The 26,387-nt window shown below is 42.0% G+C and overlaps 1 pseudogene; it reads left to right on the forward strand.

The window, feature by feature from the left end:
• The first annotated feature begins 524 nt into the window (after positions 1-524).
• Positions 525-26,387, forward strand: LOC118626216 (annotated as a pseudogene).

The following is a 26,387-nucleotide window of genomic DNA, read 5'->3' on the forward strand; positions in this document are numbered from 1 at the left end:
TCATTGAACTGTCACTAAATTGTAGGCTTGTACAATGCCTGGCACTCAGTCACAAAGCCTTATGATTTGGGGGACTACCAACAGCCAAACTGGCTACAGAGCAGCTACCACTAAACCCTTTGGATAAATGTCTCTCTTGGACCCAGCGCTGTGACTCCTACACTTATCTCCTTGCTGGGCTGCTGTGAGGATTAATTAATGCTTACAAAGAGCTATAATCACCTTGGATGAAAGGAGCAGTAGAAGAATAATGACACTTCAGAATAACATGGCACCTTTCATCTGAGGATCTCCAAGCACTTCACAAGTTTGAATTAATTAAGCCAAGGTAATTGCCAGGTATAATGGCAATAACAATAATGATTATAATTATCCTCAACATTATCCTTAAGAACCTGATTTGAAATCAATTCCTGACACTATCTCTGCCATGGCGCTGGTCAGCCTCGTGCTCTCTGCGTTTTGCAGCAGGACTGCCAGCTGGCCTGTCCTCCCTCCGTCCACTGGCCCCTTCCTCACCGGCAATGCCCATGGCCTCCGCCACCGGCACAGAACGATTGCAGGTTTGTGGGAAGAGGGATTAGCATTCGGAACTATCACCTCTATTAGCGACTACTATCTGTGGACATGTAGAAATAATGCCATTGAAACGAATGTCTACCATGTATTTAATGATGATTCTTGAAAGCATTTTGGATGACTATTTTCTTACCTACAAGTCTTAATGATAATAGTTTATGCTTATATAGCATATATGTGCCTGACACGATTCTAAATACTTCTCATATATTAACTTATTTGAAAGTCACAACGACTCTGTGAGGTATAATCACCATTATACCCATTTCACAGATGAGGAAACTGAGGCATTGAACAATTAGGTAACTTACTCAGGACACAGAGTTTATCATGACCAGGTCATGGAGCTTGTACATGGCAGCTAGGAATTTATAGTGTAGGAAATACGCTGCCAGAATTTGCACTTGAATTCACATTTCACTGTGAAATAGAATGATGATTATTACACAAGAAAAGGAGACAGTTCCCCAGTACCTTATGTGAGTATAGCTGCATTGTCCAGACCTTCCTCTCAGAATAGGTAAAAGCATGGCTTTAACATTGGACTTTTGGGGTTTAACCCCCCATTTTTCTGCTTACTAGCTGTGTAACCTTATGAAAAAACTTAGCCATCTAATGCCTCAGTTGCCTCGTCTGTAACATGGAGATAAAATAGGCTTTTTCTCATTGAGTTGTGGGATGATTATATAACCTAATCATAAAAAGGTCATAGAGCTATGACTAGCACATTCTAAAGGCCCAATAAATAATAGCTATTATTATTACTCAGCCTTTAATAGATAACAGATCATTTAAAAAGTGAATGTTTAAGAGACTCTGTAATGGTATTATTTGAATTCATATATAAATGAGGACTGGTAAGGTATTCAGACTCATTTTTGTGAAGTCCTGTTGTGAACTTCAAATTTTCTTCCACATATAAAGGGTTCATCTGGTGAAAAAGATGATTGAGAAATTCCATTCTCTTAGTAGGTTTAGCTACCCTTCTAGGGGACAGAGGCCTCTCCAAACTTAGGTTTATCTCACCAAGGGGCCATGTGGCTTTGGGAAGAGGCAAACTCCTATTACATCTTCTGATCTACCCATGCCCCACAGAAAACATCGATGGCAATACGAATGAATCCAGGACTCTTTCTGCGATAATCACGGTGTTGCTGTGACTGCTGTTCTGCTGGTACCAGTCTGGAAATCTCCCATCTGCACCACCACCACCACATCCTATGGCAGTGGCTAACACTGGTGCTCTGGAGAGGTAGGGTTTCCATTGCACTAGCAGTGGCCAAGAACTCAAAGAATGCGGGTAGAATCTAATAACTCAAATGAAACTTGGGCATGTCCATAATGAGATCATGTCCACAGCTTTCATACTGTGTGAGTAATAGTTCATTAATTTGGCATTGGCTGGAGTTTATTTGTAAACTACTTAACTTTGAGAGGAGACAATCTCTAGAGTCACTCACGAAAATGCTTTCCTAATTTTAAAATAAAACTAGCAAATTTTTTAAAGTCCTACTTTAAAAAATTTGCTAGTTTTATTTTAAAATTAGGAAAGCATTTTCTTTAGAGTTATTTGGGCCAGCTAAAATATTGTTATAATTGTCTCTCACTCATCCCAACTGCACGTGTCTTTTAAGACTGTAGAGATACCTTGGCTAGTCTTTCGGTTGTGAAAAAAGTCTTGGAAAAGAATAAATGGCAAGGCTTAGGGGAAGGTCTTAAAACAACCAGCAGATTGCACACAAGCTCAGACAGAGCAATGACAGAACAAACAAACACAGCTACAGAAGTTATTCTTAGGTAGGACCTATGCTTGCATGTTTAATTTCATCTGTTTTCTTAGATAATCAGTTTTCTATTATAGAGTCTGTTGTCTGGTTTCTGAAAATGATGGCAAACCCGCACTAGGATTCTTTGCCCTTTTTTCTTATCCACTTCCAGAATATCTCTGAGTTGAGCCCGTGCTATAGTTTTGTGTTCCAAATGTCAGATCCTCATGGGTGGTACTAGTTCTGGGTGGCTCTCAGCTTTCTTTTTTCCTGTCAGCTTTTCAGACCAGCTCATTCCCAGCTTACTTTTCATCCCACATTTAATGGGGTAATGGCATCGAGTTCTTGGGCTTTTCAACTTAGCCTGAGGGGCTTCATGCCTGAGAATTTAAATCTCTAGTGAGCTTTCCACTACAGCTCTAATGAGATGATCAAGAACCACCTAAGGCCACATCCTAAATTATGGACTACTAATGGGAAAGACCTATCAGCTGGCCAGGCCAGGGGACACGTACACGGCACCTTTTCACTTTATACAAAGTTGATTGGTGGGACGCGGTTCTACTTAGCATTTAGCTACTTGCAGTTGAACTATACGGTGAGCTGACAGTACATAGATATGCACAGGGAGAATTTAAGTTATTTGAAAACTGTTTTAAAATTCACCTTGTACCCTGGTTTGACTTGGACATTTGAACCCCGTTTTACATTCCCATGACTCTAGGCTATTCTCTCCCCATGCACTTAACAAGACAGTTTTTTTTTTAGTAAGATAAATGAAGGTGACTCATTTTGATGCTTTCAAGCCAATGAGGATTCTTTCCGTAGTGTCCAGGCCAAGGCCACCAGGACAAGCAGTACTGACTCAACCCAGAGAGAGGAGTGCGTCCGAGACAACCCTTCTGTTTTCCAACTGTATCTGCTCTCCACCTTCTGATCACCACTGTGTCTGTCTAGCAGCACTGACAACCTTATATTTTATTTAGATTTAAACTTCTAAGCCAGAGAAAAATAGCAAAACCATGCTCAAACTCCATTGTAGCATTCCAAGGTAGCTGGAATATTTAGATGGATTTACTCTGCTTTAGTTTTGGGACTTTATATGGTGTACTCTTAGCTAACTCCCAGAAGGTGGATTTATTGCAGTGTCAAAGGGGGAAAATGAACTTCTCACCAAGTCCTAAATACTACTAGCAAGAGTGCTCGGTTTTCTGGTGTCGCTTCTGTTTTGATGGCTTGTCTGTCAGCAGCTTCCCCTCTCTTGGCTGGACATTTGAAAGAAATTCCTTCATTTTCATGCTGAAGGAAAAGACAAGAAAGGAGAGAAAGATGGCAGCTCCCTGAAGGTGAGGTTGGTCAGGAGGGCTGAGGCTGGAGTGCTCCTGGGGGTCTCTTTTGAGAGTCATTTGGGAACATGGCAGTTGATGCTGAATTTAACATTGAGCTTGAACCCACTTAGAGGTAATGAGACTGTAATCTCTTGCCCCCCTTTTTTCTCTCTCCTCCTCCCTCCCCATCCCTGAAACAGAGTACAGAGCTCAAAGAAATTCGGATGTGGTGGAAAGGGAGAAAATGGGCAAGGTTCCCGTAGGACTCATCAGAAACTGAAGTGGAGCCACTTTGGGAGATGGAGTGGGAGGAGAGCAGGGGTGAAAGGTTAATTTGTCCTTCCCTCCCCTCTGGGCGGTCCAGGCAGTTGAGGTACCCCCTGTGGGTTTATGACTTGGGACCTCCCCCAGGCATGCAGAAGGGCATTGTTCACTTCTCCTAGGGGCCAGTTCCCAGCTCCCTCACCATATGCTCTGAGGTCCCTTAGGTCAAGCCCACGCAGCACAAGGTAGAGGTTAAGAAAGTATCTGGATTTAAACAAACTGCAGCAATGAGATGGAAAGGGAAGATGAGAGTCTTTTCTTCCTTTATTATACAGAAACATTTGCCTAAAAAACAGGTTTTAGTGTCTTTCTGAAGAATTCGGAAAAGAGTAACAGTTTCACACAAGTTTCACAAAGCATTTTTATATAGAAATGCTTTGTGAAACTTAGAAAAAAATGTTTCTGTAGAGTAATTGGCAAGGAAGTTATAGTTCATACAAAACATATTGATTTCAACTCCTAAGTTTCTGAAAGAGTGATTGAACAATGAGATTTACTCAATAAATAAAGTAAACCTGAATTTCTAGCTTAAAATGGGAAAAGAATAGAACTGTCAACAATAATAAAATGAGAAAAATAGCTTCTGATCCTTATTCTGAAAAGAAAGAACATGTTGCTTCCCCCTCATCCCTCTCTTTGGAAGCTGCTGAAATGATAGACCTTATTTTTTTATTTTTTATTGTTTATCCTCACCCAAGGACATTTTTCCTTTTTTTTTTACTCAGATAGAGTGGAAGGGAAAGAGAGGAAGAGAGAGAGAGATCCATGTGAAAGGGACACATCGAGTGGCTGCCACACACATGACCCAACCAGGGCCGGGGACAAACTGCAACCAAGGTACGTGCCCTTAGTGGGAACCGAACCTGGGTCTCTTGGGACCGCAGGCCAACACTCTAACCGCTGAGCCAAACCGTCCAGGGCTGAAATGATAGACCTTGACTTTTGAATGAATTTCCTTACTACAAAAGACAATATAAAGAAGGACGTTTTAAAAAAGAAAGGCTTGCCCTGGCCAGTTTGGCTCAGCGGTTAGAGCGTCGGCCTGCGGTCCGGAGAGACCCGGGTTCGGTTCCCGCTAAGGGTACGTACTTCGGTTGCAGTTTGTCCCCGGCCCTGGTTGGGTTGTGCGGGTGGCAGCCACTCGATGTGTCCCTTCACATCGATGTTTCTCTCTCTCTCTCCCTTCCTCTCTCTTCTTCCCACTCTATCTGTACAAAAAATGGAAAAATATCCTCGGGTGAGGATAAAAAAAATAAATAAAAAAATAAAAAAAATAAAAAAGAAAGGCTTGTCTGGCCTATGTGGCTCAGTGGTCAAGCGTTGACCCACACACCAAGAGGTCGCCAGTTTGATTCCCGATCAGGGCACATTCCCAGGTTGTGGGCCTGATCCCCAGTGGGGGGCATGCAGGAGGTGGGCCAGTCGATGTTCTCTCTCATTGATGTTTCTATGTCTCTCTCCCCCTTTTGCTTCCTCTCTCTCTAAAATCAAAGGAAATTCATAAAAATAGAATTCTAAAATTCATAAAAATAGAAAAGAAATTTTTAAAAAGTAGAGAAAAATTGATCAGGGAAAATGTGTTTTTATTTTTTTATTAATTAATTTTTGTTACAGATGTTCGCCCCCCCACTGATTCCCCCCTCCCCCTTCCTCCCTGCCCTGTCCCCAGCTTTGTTGTCCATGTCCATTGTTCATGCATACATACATGTAAGTTCTGTGCTTTATCTCTCCCCCACCACCCCCTCTTCTGGGGACTGTCAGTCTGTACCCCACTTCCACGTCTCTGGGACTACCCCATTCCTCAGACTGTTATGTTCATTATATTCCACAAATAAGTGAGATCATATGATACTTGTCTTTCTCTGTTTGGCTTGTTTCACTTAGGATGATACTTTCCAGGTCCCTCCATGTCATCTCAAAGGATAAGAGATCTTTCTTTCTTACAGCTGCGTAGTACTCCATTGTGTATATGTACCACAGCTTTTTTATCCATTCGTCTACTGATGGACACTTGGGCTGTTTCCAGATCTTAGCTATTGTAAATAGTGCTGCTACAAACATGGGGGGAAATGTGTTTTTAAATTTTACTTTTCAATTAGTTTACAGTCAGTATTATTTTGTATTAGTTTCGGGTGTACAACATAGTGGTTAGACAATCATACACTTTACAAAACGATCCCTTGATATTTCCAGTATCCACCTGGCACCATGGATAGTTATTATAATATTATTTACTATATTCCCCATGCTGTACTTTATGTATCTATGAGTCTGTTTCCTTTATGATGTACTTAAAAAGCCTAAGATGAAATCATCTATTATCACAGACCTTCACTGAAATTAGTGTTCCAGATACAGTCAAACAGGTAGAGTCACCTCTGCCGCCCACCTCCGAGTGACGAAGGAGCTGCAGTATTCTACAATACACACATGGAGCCCTGACTCCGGGCTTGAATATGCAGGCGGGCTCTTCATTTTAATGGGACCATCTGTTGTAATCAACAGATGTATTAGAGAGGTTTCTGCTGCAGGAAATGTATTATTATTTATATTGTCTTTAAATAGGCCAAACAAAACCAAAATGAATTAAAAAAAAGAAATCCCACATTGTGTCTAAGAAAAGGTGAAAGCAATTGAGGATTATTTTGTAGCCATGACTTTCATATAAAGACTGGTCTCAAAGACAGAAGCCACAAAGGCAACATCCCCCCTCTTTTATTTGGAAAGGTAACGAAGGTTTGCTTATGTCCTTGGCGAAAAATGAGTGCTTTGTGCCCAGCAGCCTCAGTAAGGGAGACGAGGCCCTCCCGTGGGCGCCCAGGAGAGGAAAGTGCGGGTTGGCACGCCTCTGCCCGTTCTCTGTTCCTTCCTGTGTGCCTCAGGAGCACTCGTCCAACATTCTGCTTCCCAAGCAAAGAGTCTCTCACACTGGTGTCGACTTGATTTTATTAGCCATCATTTTGAATTTATGTAGGAGTTGTTCAGAGATTGTGAGTGGTACAGAAAGCGTTTGTTCTTTTTTTTTTTTTTAAAAAAACTATTTTGTGCTGTTCCCTGACTAATTGGATTTCACCGGCGTTTCTGCCACATGCGTGCTTTGCCCTGAGAGTGTTTGGTGTAGATCTTCTGTCCGGCTGTCTCTGGGAGCTGTCCGACTTCCCAAAAGTTCGGTCACCTTCAGCTTCTGTCTGTGAATAATGGTGTTTGTTGACAATCCATTTCCAAGAGAAGGTGTGAAGAATGTTCAAGGCGCTTTGGGCATCTTGGGAGAGAGATGCAAGTCAATACAAGAGCGCTGAGGCGGAACCAGTCTCTGAGCACTGCTCAGCTTCACGTCTCATTTTATCTCTCCATCTCGGGGTAGTTTCTGGATTGCACGTTCCAGATCGTGTTTGTGTGTGCTGCTGTGCAAAGGGCGTGCCTTCGCTCCGGCCTCCTCATGCCTTAGTCATGGAAAACCTCGTAGAGAAAGTGGAATTCTAGGGCGGCCTGTAGACAGAGCAGGGAAGGTGTGCAGGCAATGAAACATGGAAGAGAAGCTTTGGGGACGTCAGGAGTGACTCTGAGAACAGGAAGAGCGGAAATGGAAAATACAGTGTATTAAAGGAATACAAGTGAATTGCATTAACTGGGAAAGATGAATTTTAAAATCTTTCCAAGAATCTGATCTGAGAGAGAAGCTTTTTCTAATTTCATCACCGTAAAAATTAATGATATTCTTTGAATAACTCGAAGACAGGAAACCTCAATTTAAAAATACAAGCAGGTGTTACAGCAAGTTTATAATATATTCCAGACAGTTTTTTTTTTTTTAAATGCGGAGGATGATAATTAGTTGCTACTTATGGGATATGAATCATCATAAAATAAAAGTGCAACTCTGACCTGTACAGTCCTGAACATGCTTAACTCTTAATACATTTTTGATGAATCAAGCAAACACACAAAAAAACCTAATTCTGAGACTGCTTATAAACTTGTTTTGTGAAAATGGTAATAAAAAAATTAAGGGGAACAAAAATATCCGAAGTAGAATTGGCACTTCACTTTGCCCTAGGGCTGGTCCTGATAAACAAGTGATGAAAGTGAAAGGAGACAAAGACGGATTAGCAGAGTATGACAAAGAGCCAACTTGGTCGAGGACATGAGCACCCGGCAGAGAGCAGGCCACCCTCTCTGCTCTCACGCCAATTTGGTTAATTCCCAGGCCCACAGGTGTAGGTCTGTCCTGAGCAGGGGCTGGCCTGTGCCTGGACCACCTCCAGCCCAGAGATGCTAGGAAAAGCTGGAGAATTTTCAGTGCAAAGATAAAAAGTGTCTTCTGGAATCGAAGGAGCTGTGTTTGAATCCCAAAGCCACCTGTATTCACCAGAGTCACTGTCATTTTTTAGTCTCAGTTTCATTTTACACATCTGCAGAAAGTGGATCGTTTCTCACCAGGGTCCCTGTAAGGATCAAACAACAAAATATGTTTGAAAGGGCTTTAAACCTGTTTTAAAAAAATACAGAGAAACAAAACAAATTTTTGTTTGCCTTGGTGATTGGAGGAGCAAGCAGGCCAATAGTATTTCTTTGAGTTCTTTAGGCTAGAAAACCAGATGTTATGGATCTAAGGTCTGAAAACAAGATACAATTAGGAGTCCTTTGAGAGAGGAATCTTTTTTTAAAGTTTATTTATTTATTTATTTATTTAATTGTTGAAAGTTTTACAGATGTCCCCCTTTTCCTCATTGACCACCTCCTTCCCACTCCCACCCCGCTCCTGCCTTCCTCAGTCTAATGTCCGAGTTGATTGATTGTACAGAGAGAGGAATCTTTAAATGAAGGGTATCGAGACAATTATTTCATTGAATTTTTGTAACTTTGGCAGAATGCTGTGTTTAACTTGGGAAAGTCTCCTGCAGGTCTTTCCACATCTTCGCGATTCCCAGTCACGGTGAAACTGGGCATAATCATTCCATTATGACACACGCTTCCCTCTTACATTAAAGCAAAAATGAGTTTGCCAAGAAAAAGCAGCTTTTCACAGAGGGTGTAGCACATGTTGTGGGAGAACTCGTCTGGCTGGTTCCACCTCAGCTCAATCTTTTGAGTGCAATTTCTGCTGTCAGCCGACCCAACGAATATTACAGCAGCCATCCCCCTAATGCCACTTCCTCATTTGGGAAAACACACACACACACACACACACTGGGAGTCAGTGGGAAATTATAAATTGACAAAACTTCCCTGATGGCCCGAGGACTTCAAAGAGTTAGAGAAGCATCAATCAGATAAAAACCTGTGTGTGTCACCGAAGTTTTAAAATGTTACAGTCATGTTTGAATAGCTGGCAGGTCAGTCTTTTTTTCCCCCACTTTCTTTTTTTGAGTGTACAGCAAAACAGGCTTCAACAGATTGGACACATAGAATTCATTTCTTTTTTTCATTTGTAGTTTTTTTTTTTTTTTTTCCTGTTCACCCTGGGGGTGGTCACAGTCTGCTGGCCCACTGTTTCCAGGCGGCGGGGCGGGGGAGAAGCTGCCAGAGGGAAGACAGCGTCACTGCTGCCCACACGGGAAGAACTGGGGCTGCAGGTAGGGGCAGCAGGGTTCCCCCGACCCCTGCCCCGGGCCTGGATGCCACGGACACCATCTCCAGCACACCTCGTCATCAGAGAAACTTTCTGGAAGCCAGCCAGCGGAGGCCAAGGTCAAGCAGCCTCCACGACTGCCAGCATCCAGAGAGCCTTGGGGGACCGGGGAGGTGCGGCAGGTGGAGAGGCAGCCAGTGAAGGCGCAGGGCTGCTGCTCGCGGCTGCGGTGTGGTCGGTGGCAGCGGCTGCTGTGACTGCTGGGAAGGCTTTATCTACTGATCAACACAGTGTGCCAGAGGGCTGATGGGATAGCCCGCTTTGGCAGGAGGTTCCAGTTGCAGCCTGCAACGAGACAGCAGAAGGAAAAGGAAAAAAAAAAAAAAAAAAAGCTCACAGCAGACCAGCAGGATCAGTTCCGCAGAGCACACCGCCGTGTTCCAGGCCTCGCTGCTCCATCCCCGGCTCTGGCAGCCATGGCCGCCTGCTTGCATTAATTACCTCTTATTCCCAGACGCATTTGTTCCAAACTACCTTTAGGGTTCAAAGTGCAGGAACAAAATGACTTGGGTTGAAAGCAATTAACAAACAGGTTATTTTAAATTAACAAACACTTTTACCATCTGGCCCAAATAGCTTGTTCATGTCATGGTGGAGTTAGCAATGACACATACCTGGTGAGAGGACCTACGGGTCACGTTCTTTCCAGGGATGCTACACCCATTTTATTTTGGGGTTTGAATATTTCACCGAGACATATTTATCAGAATTAAATCAAAGGAGATGATAAAACTAAAAGCTTATATAATTTTCTCTCTACCATTGTCATCTTTTTGCATGTAAAATATGTTAAGAGTTTCTGTAAATGTGTTATCAATTTGTTGTCAGGTTTTTTTTTTTCACTTTGAATTTTCTAATATCCCTATAATACTTGAGTTGGTATAGTTTTTGGCATTTATCTTTTCCCCCTTGCGTTATACGTGGCTTTCCCCTTCTATTTTGAAAGTAGGTACCCTGTTCTATATTGCCTTGTAAATACTGGGGATTTAACAAGGTGCATAGAAAAAGGAATTGCTTCACAGAATTCAAAATAGGCAAATACAGGAGAAAGCCTGAGAATTTTAAACCAAATTTCAATAAGTTAATAATACACTACCTATTGCTTCATAAAAGCATTCTTCATGGGATAATAGGTTCCTCCACAACATTTAACATTATTTGGTTTACATACAACTTTTCAGGAACACTTAACAACATAAAATGGGAGAATGCCCATTGGGTTATTGTGGGTGGTAACGACACCTGGGAAGTAGCTGTATTTTAGTGTCATTTATAGCAGCAGTAAACGCCTATTGATTAAAATATATACACATGTGCAACCTGTCCGTCAATCTATTATTTAGATAGACTAAACAGAGGCGGTGCTCTTCTGCTGTTTTGTGCAGTGACTGGGACACTGTTGACATTCATTAAAAGTTAAGGATGGTAATGTCTGGTTAGCATGTGATGCAAATTTTCCATTTTATAAACCATTATACAGAAATGGCAAAGGATGAAATGCCAAGTAAGAGGCACAGAGATGTTTAACCTGATGAAGACACGTGTATTTAGTAGACTTTTCTCATTGAAAGTTTACCACTCAATATTGACCACTTATCATATAGAACCAAGAAAAAAGAGGCTTACAAAGTTATATGTGAAAATAAATTAAATAAACACCTCTAAAAAAAAAGCAACAAATTCGGGGGTCCAAACTACTTGGCTGTAATGGAAAATGGAAAGGTAGAAAATATGATATGATAAGACACTAAGGCTGTTTATAACCAGACTGTTAAATTGGGATATCATGAATTTACCATGGGCCAATTTAACTATTAAGCAATTCCAAATTTTATTTTACCTGCAGATTCTCAATGGAGAAAGTCAGACTCTGAAAAAATGCATCGACTCTTCCAGTACAATAAATGGCACCCGAAGGACACCCTTCGAAGACGAAGGCTTGGAACATGAAGGTGTGGGCTCTGGTATCGAGAAAGTCAAAAGACTAGTAAAAACTAGTTTGCTTTGCTTTTTGTTTCTTCCTTTTTAGGTGGACAGCATTCTCCTGCAATGGGACTCCCTTAGGTCTAATAGTCTATGATTCAAAATAAGTCACTTTCTACGGAGAAGTCATTTGTGTTCAACCAATAGATTGCCAGGATCCCCAGAGAAATAGCTGGACAGTCCAAAAATGAGCACAAAGACCCCTGGGGGAGGAGTTAGAAGACCTGAGATGTGCTTTTCCCCTTATATCTACTTGCACTTTATTTTCTCTTTTAAAATGTGAAGCAGAGCACAATCATTACCTGATTTTCCTCAGTGCTGTAAAAAAAAAAAAAGTTTCCTATTAGAAAAACAAGTCTTTACATTCTTTTGAGAAAATATAATAATTTATTATATCTATTATACAAAAAAGATACCTAGGTTTTGGCCCTACAGGGCAGCTGAGGTGGTTGTAGCTATTTGCTTCCAAGACATGTAAACCTTCTTTAGTTGCCCTGTTTTCCAGAGTGTAAGACTTTTAAAACGTTCAACTTTGAAAAAAGAATGTAGCATAATCAGACCTCGATTTTTATGTCACAGGAATAAACTCCCAATCAGTAATACATGACTGTTTTTCCTTATGTCTGATAAATAGAAAACACGTACACTGATGAAATACAAATAAAATTTGCCTTTAGTACAAAAACCTTTAATCAGATGTATTTCAGTGTTCCCACTTGTGTGACAATATTATTAAAAAGTGTCTCAATAACTTCACCATACCAGCTGGAACAGTTGCAATCCTATGGCTTTTGAAAGGGAATTGCATATCCCTGCTGGCAATTTTCCTTATCTCCCATATATATACAAGATACCAGCTGACTTCGGAGCAACCCTGTTCTACCTCTCCCAACAAAGTGGAAAGGACAACAGAATCTACAGCAATGAAAGAGATAAACGTCAAGTGAACCAAGTACCTAGCATTATTTATTAGTTGGGAAACTGAGGCCAAATATGTTGCTTTCTGAAAGTCTAGCAGCAAGCCAGGGCAGGTCTTGGAGTTGAATCCAAGCTTACAAAGCCTGGGCACCTGACGGTCCTGATGCAATAGTACTGACATCAGAGGAGAAGGAAATAAATAGGGGAAAAGGTCAGTACCTGCTGTACTCTCCAGATAATCCTTCTCCAGGCAGAATCTCTCACTGGGCCTCCAAGTTTCACCACTTTGCTCTTGCCATTCCTTCCCATTGTTCATCAGCTCCACTGTGACACCCTTACCCACCTTCTTCCAGGTATGATGTGACTTTGGGAAATTAAGCCAATGATTTCATCTTGTGATGCATTTGAAACTTTCTGCCCTACATATTTTCAGCATCCCTTCCCAATCTGATCAAGTAGGAAATACAGTGAAATATCAGCAAAATCTGTTTTAATTTTCACAAAGTACCCTTTCCTCCTTCAGACCTACCACTACACCCCACCCCCAGGAAACCAATAATAAACACAGCCAGGATCCCTTTCTCAATCAGTGCATGTTCTTTAAACAACAGCAACAACAATGTTCATGTTCTCCTGGTCTGAAGAGGTCACAGTGTAGCCTGTGCTATCCACTGGGCCAGGTCCCCGGAAGGCTTCACCATTCCAATCTATAAGGGACAACTGTCCTGCCCAGGACCCCTGCATTTTCTTAAAGACAACCTATTAGAAATCTACTCTGTGTAAGCAAATTAAGATTTGGAAAAGTGGGACTGTTGAGTTTCTCCTTCCACTACCTTGTAGTAGTCCACTCTGTGCAAACAGCTGTCCAATTCTTTTCAGGGTGTTTAACACATTTTAAACATTTACTTATCAACTATTTATTTATTATACTTCAGAGGACTTTAAGAAGCAAAAAGCTGTTTGAGCTGTAAGAGAATATAAAAAAAAACCACCAGGGAATGGTTTTCTAAAAAAGAGTTCCAAAGTTCTCGGTCAATGTTATTAGTTCTTCTAAACGTTCTCTGGCATCAGTAGGAGGTGCTGGGATTAGAAACCACAAGACTGCAAATTACTAATACTTTGTTCTGGAAATGTCAACTATGAAATTAATTTGGCTAGTATGTCGGTGCTAATTGTAGGCTCAGGAGGTACAATAAGTTTTATTAGCACAAACTACACTATTGTGTAATTATTATTTATTTGTAATCATCCTATCAATTTGCCAGAATATTTCTTCCTCTGCATTTTTTTTCCTGCTACCCATCAATATCAGTATAGTAGTCGCAGTAAGCAAATATGTGTGAGAAACATAAAAAAAACTGATGAGGGGAAAATACATCTTAAATTTTAAGTGGAGGGGGCGTTTGGTGTTCTAGACTTAAGAAATGCTAGAAATAGCAATGTCCAAAGGCCATTAAGAGAACTTTTAAATTATAGGGTTTGGAAATTGATTTTGGAGAAGAGTTGCTTTCAGGCTTGGCTGAGGGAGCCCGAGACTACAGCATGTAAAGTGGTCTGGGCCGTACTGTGGAGTGAAGAGCTTCCTGGCTCATTCCCATTACCTGGCAGGACCCCATCCGGTGAGCTTCAGAAGCTGGTCCTTTAAACAAGCCTCTCACCATTCTGGCGAGTAGCAAGAAGACTGACAGCAAAGAAACTGCCAAGAGAGAATGCAGAAGAGAGGTGAAGAAAGCTGGTACAAGAAAGCTGGGTTATTCTACGGGCTTGTTTTCAACAAAACACAGTGTTCAAGGATAAAAAATTTGATAATCAGACTTGTTTGGTTTTGCTGAAGGTCCTGACTGCATTTTATGAACCTCACCTGGAAGGTAGCACCAGGATGCTCAGAAATGCAGAATTCCAGAATTTAGTAGGAGGATCCCCAATATTGGAAAGTGCCCACATTTCTCATTTCAGGGTAAATACTCTAGCATAATAAAATCCAATGACATTGCTGGCTTTGAACATTTTGTACCTCCTATAATGCGACGGGTTCTCTTTCAGTTATGTATTGGCTTGAAGGCAAACATAGAATATTTTTTTTAGAAGGGACTATAATTTTGAACAGTGGAGCAGTGGTTACTCCTTACTGAGCTTGATAACTATGGGCGTAAAATTGAGAGGAACTTTAAAGGTTGCTAGTCTCTAATTCCTTCCTGGAATTAGACGATGATAGTTATTTAATAAATGACAGCCAATCTTTCAGTAGTAGAGTTCTCAGAGTAAATAATTTTTATTTCTGTGTCAATAAACAGATAAAAGACAGAATGTATGGAATTATTTAGATCATTTCCTATTTGTAAAGCTCACTCTTTCTTTCTCCCTCCCTCCCTCCCTTCCTTCCTATTAGGATTGAATACAAAGCCAGCTCTCACTTTTCTGTGCAGAATTAATTGTTCTTCTACTTTTGAATAATCATCTCTATTCTCTTGCCTCCAACAAGTCTGTGAGTGTCTTAACTCCAAGAGATGAGGGTCAAGGTTGGGCACGGAAGGGTTGCTGGCTGATGTTTTATTGTAACACAGCTTCTCTGAATGGACTATTATAGATAAATATGGAACATGCTCTGTTGGCAAGATGGAAAAGAAAAATATTCATCTGAAAAATGGGCATTTATTATTTATACTTACTTCAAAGTTAATAGAATATTTTATTTCTTCATGTCTATCAGATTTACATTTACACATATATTACATATACGCACGTATTATATATGTATACAAACCTAAGGAAAAATTTCTTTAAGAATACTGGGAATTCCTTTTTTCATAATACAGTAAGTTATATATTGCCTAAATTATAGATCACTTTCACCAAGTCTAAAAATTAAGTCATCCCAACTTTATTGAACTAGTCACTAAAATTTGCACTTTTCAATTCAATTTCTTTCTGGTGGGCCCAAGATCTTTGGTTGAGAAAAAGGCATAGAAGGAGATAAACTACTCCTTCCTTATCAGATTGAACAGATTCTAAGAGTCAAACTGGAAAATGCCTCAAGCTGCTGTTAGAATCAAATGGAAACATTTGTTACATAAAAGCCTAAAAAATCTTCTGAAAATCATCACAATTTTTCCCCTGCATTCTTAGATGTAGATTGCTAAAACAGAACCCACAGGTATGGAATAAGAGCTAAAATAGTCCATAAAATAAATGAAATATTTAAATATGTTGGTAAACATTTGACCTCTGATTTTTATTTGCATTCAGCTTCAGATAATGACATCAAATCCATGAATTTCATGTTTACAGGTGAAAAAGAGGAAGAATTTTAAGTTTTAAAGTTTGAAAATCTTAAAATAATCTTAAAAATCCATAAAGCCTTGCCCAGCCCGTGTGACTCAGTGGTTGAGTGTTGGCCCATGCACCAAGAGGCCACTGGTTTGATTTCTGGTCATGGTACATGCCCTGGTTCTGGGCCCAATCACCAGTGGGAGGCATGCAGGAGGCAGCCAAAGGATGTTCTCTCTCATCGATGTTTCTATCCCTCTCCCTCTCCCTTCGTCTCTCTCTAATCAATAAAGAAAAAAAAAATCCATAAAACCTTAAGTGATACAAAGGTATATTATTGTGTTGGTTTATTTATATTTTGTGGTAGCTTCATTGTTTATAAGAATGTATTTACTAAAATGTTTCCATAATTCAACAAGAAAATTTATTATACTCTAATTATTCCTTTAAAAGATCTATCTGAAAAGAGGTACATTTGCTTTCTCTTTTTTTTTTATCTTATTAGTTTGGTCAGTATATTCCTTTACTAAATTAATAAAGATAGTGAGTGGTTTATAAATAGACAAGCTTCTTTAAAAAACAAGTTGGGCCCTGTCCGGTTTGGCTCAGCAGTTACAGCATCAGTCCACAGACCAATGAGTTGCAGGTTTGATTCCAGTCAAGGGCACGTACCTTGGTTGTGATATGTCCCTGGCCCTGTTTGGGGTCATGCGGGAGGCAGCCACTTGATGTGTCCTTTTCACATCAATGAAAAGAAAAACAAGTTGGGAAATTTTGAAACAGACCTATGTTTTTATGCTAACCAATGTTTTTTAATGAAGGCAAATGGAGGTGAAAATAGCTTGAAAACAGACACACTACCTTTGATGAACTGATAATTTTTACTGTTACATGTTTTATATTCTCCCCACCCAAGAATGCATATTGTTACCTTACTTCATCAAGCCTCTCCTTATTTAAATTCTGCCTTCTTTCTGAAGTTACCTAACTCCATTGTGTGCCTGGTGGAAAACACCGCGTCCCAAACGCCTCCTTCCTCAGGAGGAGGGGGAAGGTGTAGGTGGGAAGGAGGAGCCATGATTACCTCACCAGCTGTCTTCCTGTGTTCCCCTCGCACCATGCTCCTCTGTTAACCACATTTCTCATTGCCTGTCTTGTGTTGAGTTATTCATGTGTCTCTTTCTTCACCTGGAAGGGTTCTGTTGAACTGAACTGAGATAAATGGACCTGGTGGGACGTTCTGAGTTTTTCACTTTTTCAATGGCTGTCCCTGTGTTTCTGAGCATCACAGGCTCCTGTCTTCTCTGGCACATCTATTTTCCTTATCCAGGGTCGCTTCTTAAGAGTTGATGAAATCGCATCCATCCTCAAAATCTGTTAGAGAATCCCTGGGCCCCCAGCCTGGGGAGCGGAGAGGAAGAGATTTCTGCTCCAGGTCAGAGCAGCTGTGCATCGGGGTAAGGCCATACCCCTCCTCACACACACTGCCCTGCGAGGACTCTGTCCCTGTAGGCATGATATTACCTGGATTTCTCAAACCTAATTTAGATTAGGGTGTGAGCAGGTGATAGTGTTCAGAAGAAGATGCCCCTGAGGCTTCTGGAAACTTTTTTTTTATTGAAGGATGTCAACGTGATGTTTCTGGATGTCTTAAAGCCAACCAGCCTTACATTCAGGAGCCGGTGTGGGGTGGTGTGGGCGCAGGCTGGAATCCCACGTCTGCACTGGCCAGTCGTGTAACCTTGTTGTCTAACTTCCCTGCGCCTCAGTTTCCTCATCTGATAAGAAGGTGTAAAAATAGCACTTGTCTCATAGGACTGTCACAAGAATTAAGTGAGTTAATACATGAAAAACAATACAACGGCTGACATCTAGGAAGCATGTGGTTTTGATCTAGTTGCCTTCGTCACTACATGGCTTATTTGCTCCCACAGGTTTTTCATTCGACTTTTCCTCTGATTCCAAGTGATTAATTAAATCCTGTAAATGCTCATACTCCCTGTGTCTCAGGTGGAAGCATACTAACCCGTCAGAAGGTGGGAATGATGAAACAAAACATTAAAGTCGCTTTTCACAATGGTGTCCTTGGGCGTCTCTGGTGCTGCTATGCCAGGGTCCTTCGCCTATCTACTTGAATTCCTACAAAGAACCCCAAAACAAAACAAATAGGCCTCCCCTCAAAGGACAGTGATCATGTGGTCTTCTTTTGCATTCAGGCAGAACGTGAGTGGCAGTAGCAGCAGCGCATGAAGTAAAACTTCTTACATGGTCAGTTCAATGGCAATACTCAGAAAGGGGAGGTAAGTAGTGTTTGTCTCTTCATGCGCCCTCCTGAATTGGGTAAAGGGAAACAGCATTTCCTCACATACATATGTGTGTGCGTGTACACACACTCAAGCACATGCAAACACACACACACACACACACACACACACACATACATGCCTACTTTAAAATTGTAAAGCCAATGGGACATTACAAGTCAGAAGGAAGCAAAGTCCCAAGAGTAGATGAGTGGCCAAGACGGTCACATATTTGAGAAGAGGAGGAAGCACACTTTGTTACGTTGATAAATGTTTCCAAATATGTATATTTTTCTTTTATAAAATCAAAATGGCAATCACTATAAAAAGTCCAAGTGTCTTCATTTAACAACCTCGCTTCCTAGGAGCTGTTCTACAGGCCGCGAGGCCACTGACCGCTCTCAGCAGGCTGAGTGACTGGAGAACGCAGGAGAACATGGCGAGGTCTGCAGAAGGCCACTGAGCACGGGACCAGAGGACCTGCATCTGTCCTCAACTGGCTGTGTGATCTCGGGCCAACCAAACAGCCACTCTGTGTCTCAGTTCACTCCTTGTACAATGAAGGAATTGGGTGAAATGACCTTAAATGTCTATCCTGCATCAGAGGCAGCAATAAGAGGGGCACGTTTTACCACGTAGACCTTGGCCAAATCCCACAGGGTGAAATAATTGTGTGTATCTTCCTAACTTTTTCTTCTGCTTGCTTTTGACTTTCGTCATCTGTTGTTGCCTACTCAGAGAGGTGGATTGGCCAGGCGGGAGAAGGGTCCAGTGCGCCAAGCCATCACTGTGTATTTGTCCTTGAGTGTAGCTTTTGGATAGTTCTTGTGGGTGAGGGGGTTTATCCCAGTGATTTGTTTATTTAATTATTTCCTTCTTTGGGCCTTTCTGGTCCTTTCTCTATAAGCAATGGAAAATCACTCACGTTTCGAATCGTATGTGTCTTTTCTCACACACACACACGCACATACGCACATACATGCACACACACACACACACACCTACATAGAATGAAAAATACTAAAAATGAACATGGAGATAGATGGCGCTTTTGTTGTCAGTCAAGTTGTTTGAATGCATAGTTTACAAAAGGGGCCTACACATAGTATTGTCTTAAATCACCTCTATTTTTTTCTGCAGGGGAATACATTATCCCCTCCCCTCAGCTGTTAATGAATTGAAGCTGCAAAGCAAGTTGAAGGATGAAGTTGTCATGAATGATAAATAGTTGACTCATGATGACACTTGGCTTCTCATCTCTTAATGGCTATTATTGTTCCAGGAGGGGCTCATTAGTTCTGAGGTGTGGCTTTCTACCAGGGCCAGATCACTTTATCAGAGACCAAATAAGCACATGTGATATAATTAGAGATGTGTGAGGAGCTAAGCACCTACTCTTCCCATTTAAAACAAAAATACTCACTTTTCCTTGGCAGCCACACCTTCTAATTACTTGCAAATGTTTAAGACTCATTATCTTCAAAGTCTGAAGAAAGACAGAAAAAGAGGAGGAGAAAGAACTGATAGTGGAAACTCGGAGGATCAAAAGCCCTGGGTAACCTGCGGCCGGGCTGAGTTTGGGGCCATCCCGAAGCCCCGCTGCAGAGCCCACGAGCGGACAGCTCTTCGGCACGCCAGGGGGCCGGGACGCAGGGGCGGGAGGTTCGGCCCGGTGCCGCGTGGGCCACCCTTTCAGCCATTTCCTTTGAAGCGCTATGTTGAGCAAGAGGTGCTGGTGGTGGGGAGAGACGGGTTGAGTTTTCTAGAGCTGTAGTGGTTAAATACTGCCACCTTCCTTTCTCTCCACCGTCCCTGGTCCAGCGCACCTCTCTGCGGGATGAGACCGGCTTCTTCATCTTGAGACCGTCGCTTTCCTTCCCGTGAGTCCCTTTGGTTACTGGAAGTCTTTGCTGCAGGGTGTCCGGCCACCAAGCGGGGGCTTACTGATAAATCTCACTCCCACTGCTGGCAAGAGCCAGGGCCTCATCATGTAATTGTTCAGGTGTTTTATGTTCATTCCGCAGGGAGATGAGCCACCTAGTTTCTCCCTGGTAAGTGCTCCGAGACCAAGACTTATGAAAGGGACAATGTCCAAACAAGCTGATGAGAAATGGCTGAAGCTTGAACTGAGTGAATTTCAGCATGTTATTTCCCTATGACATCAGAATTTGGGTTTCAAAATAGACATGGTGTATGGAGTCTCCTGTCTTTCTCCGATGCATAGTCGAGCTGCTGAGACATTAATATTTTTTCTTTCTTCTGCCTTGTTCCTGCATCTTGAAAGATTATATTCTAGAGAAGAAAGGTTTTTTCCAGTTTTGGGAATATATGTACAAATAAACAAATATTCTTGTTCTTTATCTTTGGATGCTACCCTAAGGGCATATCATTAAATCTCCTTAAAGGATTTTGGCCTTTAGACAGGGATACTAGGGAAGTTTCTTTGTTGGGGCCCATTCAACTATGGAAGTGTTTCTGGAGGTTTTATAAATGTATTAAGAGTACCTCAGAGGTGGAAGAGATATGCTCTGGCCTGGAGTTAGTTCTCAGATACAATGTTTCTTTGCTTCCTTTCCTCCTGCTTTCCCTCCCCCACTCTCTCCCTCCCCTTCCTTCCTTCCTTCCTTCCTTCCTTCCTTCCTTCCTTCCTTCCTTCCTCCCTCCTCCCTCCCTCCCTCCCTCCCTCCCTCCCTCCCTCCCTCCTTCCTTCCTTCCTTCCTTCCTTCCTTCCTTCCTTCCTTCCTTCCTTCCTTCCTTCCTTCCTTCTTTTTGCCCCTTCTTCCTTTTAGTTTTACCAATATCATACGCATTTTTCCTGTTGTAAACTAAGGAAATCTTTTCTCAATCATTCCAATAGATTTCAGTGATGACCCTTTCCACTCTCTATCCTTTAGGAAGAATAAAGAAAATGAGAAGATATGGCATACTTTTGATCTGCGTAGAGAGAACCATTTCCAAGTAGTGTCCTCTGTCTCACGAAGGTCTGTGCTCGGGTTGCTGTGTAAACGCTGTGTCCTGCCACCCGGCATCCAGCCGGCCCCTACCCAGGCTTTCACAGAAGATGTTCTAATTCACCAAACAGGGCCTCTAGTCCTTTGAATTTTTATGCTACTTTAAACCCTTTAAAATGGACTGGATTTTTAAACTTTTTCTCTCTTAAAGTTGAAAAACATTTTTAGTATCTGTTAAGTGTTCATGTTGTGCTCAGCACTCAGGCAGTGCTATAAAGGCTGCTCTCTATGAGAAACATATGACGGCCTCCGCGACAGGGCTGGGCACTCAGGAGAGCGAGGTCCTCGCCGTGTGCGTGTGCAGCCCTGCGTCTGAGTGTATGTGATATTTCATTTGTACACATACATGTGCATCTCAAGTACCATGTACATACACATATACCTACACTTCGGCACGTACAATAATACTCCTTTCAAATTCTGAAATCCTAAGATCTTTAGCAAAATATATGATTGAGGAACTAAAGTCAAAGTGACTGTTAAAACTCTGTGAACTTCATTGATGTAAATAATAAATACCAACAGTGATATTATGATTTCTAATAAGAAATATATATTTGGGCCTGGCCGGTGTGGCTCAGTGGTTGAGCGTAGACTCATGAACCAAGAGGTTGCAGGTTTGATTCCCAGTCAGGGCACATGCCCAGGTTGTGGGCCTGATCTCCAGTGGGGGGCATGCAGGAGGTGGCCAATCGATGTTCTCTCTCATCAATGTTTCTATCTCGCTCTCCCTCTCCCTTCTTCTCGCTCTAAAACCAATAAAGAAGAAAAAAATCGTCAAATCATTAAAAAAAAAAAGAAATATATGTTTGGTTTTCATCCCTGTTCCTGGCACAAAGCTCCTAAAGTCATTGGAGTTTCCTAAGTGATCAGAGAGATAAGGGTGTACTTTTTAGTGTTAATGAGGTAGCTTTGGAAAGCACCGAGGTAAGCTCAGGGTGAGGACTGTTGCCAGGGGAGCCAACCATGTGATTTGAGGGTTGAGACTGAAAGTCCCTGGCCTCCTGGGAAGGAAAAAGGCTGGAAATAAAGTTCAATTATCAATGGCCAGTGATTTAACCAATTATGTCATGGAATGAAGCCTCCATAAAAACCCAAAAGGAGAGGGTTCAGAGAGCTGCTGTGTTGGTGACCACCTGGGGATTTGGAGGGTGGCTTGCTCAGAGAGGACATGGAAGCTCCATACCCTTTGCCACGTCTTGTGTTATGCATCCCTTCTATCTGGCTCTTCCTCAGTTATATCTTTTCATAATAAACCAATATTCCAGTGAGTGAAATGTTCCTCAGAGTTCTGTGAGCCACTTGAGCAAGTTAATAGAACTCAGGAAGGGAGTCGTGGAACATCGAATTTATAGCCGGTCAGTTAGAAGCAAACATAATGACCTGAACTTGTGACTGGCATCCGAGGTGAGGGGCAATCTTAGGGGACCAAGCCCTTAACCTGTGGAACCTGATACTATCTCCAGGGTAATAGTGTCAGAACTGATCGAGTTGTAGGACACCCAGTGGGTATTGGAGCGTTGCTGGCTAGTGTGGGGAACCGCCCCTCCACACACGCACCTTGCTAGTGAGCAGAACTTTTCCAACACTAAGTAAATCCCCAAACAATGATCGTTGTAATACAGGGGGTGGTGCTGTTCATTTCACTTGCCATCCTTTGCTCACTTAGAAACTTTTCAACAACTCTGTTCACGGAATTGCTGCTTAGGGAATAGTTTAGCTTCGTTAAAGTTAACAGGGCACACTTTTGTGCCTTCCTGATTTTATGCATCTGGCCTCTGACTGTCTTTTAGGGTCCTAATGAGGCTTTGGGGGTGTCCAGCAACTTGGCTGCCCATAAGAATGTCACACCAAAACATGAACCACCTACCCTCCTCACAATTCTCAGCTGTCTTCCTCTGACAGACCGGGAGAGATGCCCAAGGCCAGGGTCGTTCCCCCATCATCTCCTTTATTTGTCCTAAGACTTCATTGCAAAAATCAGCACTCCTACTTTGCCCTTTATGTTACTTCTCTTCTTCGCTTCTCCAGTTTTTCCTTTTACTAATCTGGTCTAATGGGAATGATGCACGACTTTATATACTAGAACTGAGAAGACAGAAGTAATATTTTTGGTAGAAATTTATGTGGAAGAATTGTCTTGCTATTCATATTTGGTAAGTTGTATATAAAACAGCATATATCATGTTTTGGTGTCTATAAAACATCTAAAAAAATGACAGCTACTGCCTTGGCCAGTATGGGTTAGTGGTTAGAACATCAGCCATCGCACTGAAGGGTCGCAGGTTTGATTCTCAGTCAAGGGCATGTACCTGGGTTGCAGGTTTGACTCTGGCCCTAGTCGGGGTACATGTGGGAGGCAACCAATTGATGTGTCTCTTTCACATCATTGTTTCTCTCTCTCCCCCTCCCTCCCTTCCACTCTCTCTAAAAATCAATGGAAAAAATATCCTTGGGTGAGGATTAGCAACGACAACAAAAATATACCTACCATTTTGTGTTTATTTCGTTGTTTAACAAATATTTATTGAAGACCAATTATGTACCAGAAAAACAGCATTAAAGAAAGAAAAAGAAGGGCGTGGTTCTTGCCCACATGGAGCCCTGGGTCAGGTACCCTGTAAATGCTTTGGGTGCACCCTCCTTTCATCCTCCGAACAAGTCTAGGAAAGACGCCTGCCCACTTCACAGGACGGACACCGAGGCCGAGCGGCACCGTTATGAGTCAAGCTGAATAAAGTCTGTCTGATGCCAGTCATTTATTTTAAGCACTAAATGGTACTACATTCATCTTAGTCTGCTCCAGGCCTCTGGCTCCTGCCCCTGAGTAAGTGGAGAGAGGTCGTAAGACCCCGGAGGAACCACTGAAGAGCGGTGCTGGAGTGATGACGGGGTCGGCAGGGCTCGAAGATGGCCCTGAGATTCCACTGGTGGGTTCATCGTGTGTCCCCTCCCCTTGAGTAACTGCAGAATCTGTGACTGTGATGGGATGCCATTCTTGTGATTAGATGATAGTATATGACATTATATGTCAAAAGTGAAGGGACTTTTTAGATCAGTTGGGTTTGAGTTAATCAGCTGGGTCAGCCTCACCTTGTCGGTGGAGCGCTCAAGGACAGAGGCTCCCTGATGTAAGCAGCTGTGCTGTGATGAGGCCTGTGAGTTGGAGCATCTGGGAGCTGAGAGCAACCTCCAGCCGGAGGTCAGCAAGGAGTTACAGAGCCGGTCCTGCCGCGCCAAGGCAGGGCCCTCTGCCAACAGCCACTGACCTTGGAAGAGGACGCCGAACTTCAGATGAGGTCAGGCCCCCACCAACAACTTGATTTCAACTTGGTGAGACCAGATTACCAATCCATGAAAATTGTGAGATAACCAAATTTTGGTGTTTTAAGCCACTTAGTTCAGAGTAATTTGTCACACAGCCACAGAAAACTAGTACCACGGACAAGAAATATTAAAATGACCTGAAGGTCAAAAGTTTCCTTCTTTCTAATGAAAATCAAGAAAGCTAATTAAATAGGTCAACTTTTATTGTAGCTCTCTGTCTCTCTATCTCTCTATCTTTGTGATTTATTTCTCCTGAAATATGTTCACTAACTTGGGGTTTATTCTTTGGATAACACTTGGCGAGTTCACTTACTGCGAACTTGGTCACAATAAACTAGGATCTGGGAATGAATTTTTCAAACGACTCCAGCCCTTTAAAGTGATACCAAAATTCATTAGAATATAACTTTCACTGGGTTGTAAGCTACACGAGGATGTAGGCTTCATGGTGACAAGGATTTTTATCTGGCCCATAGTAGGAACTACATAAATATTTGTTTGATCAAATGATTCATAGAAACCCTTTCCTTTTCCCTAGCCCTCTGCTATACAGTTGCTGAAGATTTATTGATCTCATCCTAGTTTCAAAGTCTGAATTCCCTACTGACCTGTCCATCAACAACAATTCCTGTTGGAAGCATCCCTCCAGTTCCACTTGTTATAAAATTTTTCTAGGTAACACGTTCAAATATATTTTGCCAAAGAACACCGCAGAATCCCACCACTGTGATTTTAAGACACAGAAATTCATGTTTGATCACCTTCCATCAAAGAGTCAATCTCTTTTAGTGAGCATTTTCAGTTTATGAAATAAAAAAGAATTTGGAAATATGCCCTAAATCTGAAAAGGAATACATGTGCACCGAATAATAGCTAAATAAACCTGCTAGAATTTATAATACTGGTCAGAGTAGATTATTCAAGCAGCTTGATTTTTTTTTCTTTGATATTTTAACACAAATTACTCAGCGTCATGGGTTCCGGTGGAAGCTGCCCCTGTTATTACAAATTACGGAGCATTTGCAAAACACTGATTTGATTGTATGAAATTCTGTATTTCATGACTTCTCTTTTGTCCCCCAAATGGGCTCCTCTTAGTAGCTGCCCTGATATACTGGCTCCCATCCACAGCTACCTCCCCTGTGCCATCGCTGTGGTTATTATTAGGGGATTCAGCTGAATCCCACGCAGGCTCAAGCCAATCTCAGTTCTGGTGCTACATTTTCCCGAAGAAGCAGCACCTTTGCTGGTTTGTTCCCGCTGGGTTCTGGAACTATCTTGTTGTTATAAAAATTTTTTCACAATAGTAGTATTAGTAATGCTTCAGAAAAAGAATTTGAAAAAGAACTTCTAGTTTCCTAAATATGCTACTGAAAGTTTCTAGCAAAGGACGGATCAACACATCAAACATATTTTCTTGTAAGTGTGTAGGCATTACTGAGCTGTCTTCCAAAATAAAGACCGGATGTATTTTGTCCCTTGCGCATCGTCATTCATGAAATCATAAGCAGGCATCAAAAAGAAAAAATGTAGTTAGAAAGCACATTCATTAGAGGCATTCAGTAATCATTGTGCATGTAAAGAAATCCGAGTGTGTGCTCATTTGGTGCAGACCTGGCACCTTTTTTGTGAAGCAGCAGCTGAGGAGACTCTGGTGCTGGCCATGGTGACCAAAAGCCCAAGGAGGGAGTCAAGACTGAGCCCAACATCATATTAATTTGAAGGTGGCGGGGCAGGATGGTTCTGTGGTTCAGTTTGAGATGAAGAGGAATATATCACTTAGTAAACTAATGAAAGCCTGTTGTGAATGACAGGGTTTGTCGATGAGGCAGATCAGATTCCAGTTTGACAGGCAGCCAATCAATGACGCAGACACACCTGCACAGTTGGAAATGGAGGGTGAAGATACAATGGATGCCTTCCAGCTGCAGAGAGGAGGTGTCTACTGA

Source organism: Molossus molossus, unplaced genomic scaffold (assembly GCF_014108415.1).
Source record: "Molossus molossus isolate mMolMol1 unplaced genomic scaffold, mMolMol1.p scaffold_m16_p_12, whole genome shotgun sequence".
Taxonomy (NCBI): Eukaryota; Metazoa; Chordata; class Mammalia; order Chiroptera; family Molossidae; genus Molossus; species Molossus molossus.